We start from the raw sequence: 2,120 nt of genomic DNA, 5'->3' as shown, positions 1-2,120 counted from the left end.
ATGCTTAATAGTGAAAGATTGGAGGAAAATTGTTAACGATCGTAGAGAAGTACTAGGGGGCAGCAATGAGAAGCGCATCCCACGATTAGGAGACAGGTTCATCTGCATGCTCCAGTATGATGAATTAGGAGAGCTATACATGTTCTATGCTATTTTACATGAGAGAGAGAGAGAGAAGCAGGAGTGATTTAGCTAGTTCATGCTCTTAGTACTTGTCGTCTCATGTCCGTGTTCTTCGTCCTGAACTTAATCCCCAAGAGTGATTTGCTTTTGTGGTGTTATGAATGCTTATAATATCATGACCATCATGTTGAACTCGATGATATTTTTGCTTCTGGTACAAGTGAATGTTTCTTCTTTAAGATAGTGTTGGTGGTGATTAGATAGCGGTAATGACTATGATGATTAAATAGTGATAATGATGACTATGATGATTTTTAGCTAGCTAGTATACTCATGTTGATGATATGATGCAAGAGTTTTTATATTAATATGATTATGATGATGATGAGTTATTATATCATTTAATGAAAGAAACCGCAGATTAGTTTCAGTTGGATGGATTCTAGCTAAGTGATCAAGTATATGCCATATCCATATTATACTTAGGTGATCAAGTATAATATGGATATGGCATATACTTGATCACTTAGCTAGCTAGGATCCAATGCATCCAGTCGAAACTAATCTGTGGTACTTTCACCTAATGATTTAACAACTCATTATAATGTAAAACAATCACTAAATTAAATTGAAAACACAAAATTAAAGGAAAAATAATAAAAAAACAAAACACACCCAAATATTTAGTACCGGTTGGTGTTACCAGCCGGTAGTAATGTCCTACACGCACCCGGGCCTGGCTCGTGCCACGTGGTGGCACTTTAGCGCTGGTTCGTGACGAACCGGTACTAAAAGGGGGACCTTTAGTCCCCACTCTTTAGTGCCGGTTGCCGAACCGGCACTAAAGGCCGTTACGAACCGGCGCTGAAGCCCGGTTCTGCACTAGTGCATCTACAGCCGGACAATGCAAATCCATCCCCTCAAACGCGCGCGGACGTTGTCGGTGTCAAAACCGGTGGATCTCGGGTAGGGGGTCCCGATCTGTGCGTCTAAGGCTAATGGTAACAGGAGGCAAGGGACACAATGTTTACACAGGTTCGGGCCCTCTCGATGGAGGTAAAAACCTACTTCTTGCTTGATTGATATTGATGATATGAGTGTTACAAGAGTTGATCTACCACGAGATCGTAGAGGCTAAACCCTAGAAGCTAGCCTATGATGATTATGATTCTGCCTCTAAGGACTAAACTCTCCGGTTTATATAGACACCGGAAAGGGCTAGGGTTTACATGGAGTCGGTTACAAAGAAGGAAATATAATATCCAGATCGCCAAGCTTGTCTTCCACGCAAAGGAGAGTCCCATCTGGACACGGGACGAAGTCTTGAGTCTTGTATCTTCATGGTCCAACAGTCCGGCCAAAGTATATAGTCCGGCTGTCCGGATACCCCCTAATCCAGGACTCCCTCAGTAGCCCCTGAACCAGGCTTCAATGACGATGAGTCTGACACGCAGTTTGTCCTCGGCATTGCAAGGCGGGTTCCATCTCCGAATACTCCAAAGTACATGTTGCAATGAACAGTGTCTGGCTTCCCATCAATGTTGTTCCCCTCGGCTTCTGTGCTTCAATAATGACCATCTCCACGTGTTGAGCGAATACGAGGAGCCGAGGCATTTTTGCATTCGCCCCCTGGTCCTGTACGCAAACCGTCTATTTGAAGGGACGGGGGATTCTTAGATCCAAGATTCACCTTCTTCCCTTGAGCGAGCATCCAACAGAGCGTGATTCCAGCATGGCCGGTCGTCGCAACTCCTCCTCTCGCTCCCGTAGCTCTAGGCCAGGTGATTGGGAAGAATGTTCTATTCCTCAAGACCGCTTAATAGAGCTGCAGACCTAGGGGTTTCTTCCACCGGCGTTCATGGTCCCCGTCCGAGCCGGACTAGCCACCTATAATGGCGGGGAGCAAGCGGAGAGATCTCCTAATCCATCCCCGGGGGAGCGAATATGCCTCATCCCGCATCTGCTGAGAGGCGTCGAGTTTCCAATCCACCCATTCC

Source organism: Triticum dicoccoides, chromosome 4B (assembly GCF_002162155.2).
Source record: "Triticum dicoccoides isolate Atlit2015 ecotype Zavitan chromosome 4B, WEW_v2.0, whole genome shotgun sequence".
Taxonomy (NCBI): domain Eukaryota; kingdom Viridiplantae; phylum Streptophyta; class Magnoliopsida; order Poales; family Poaceae; genus Triticum; species Triticum dicoccoides.
This window is presented reverse-complemented; position numbering follows the sequence as displayed.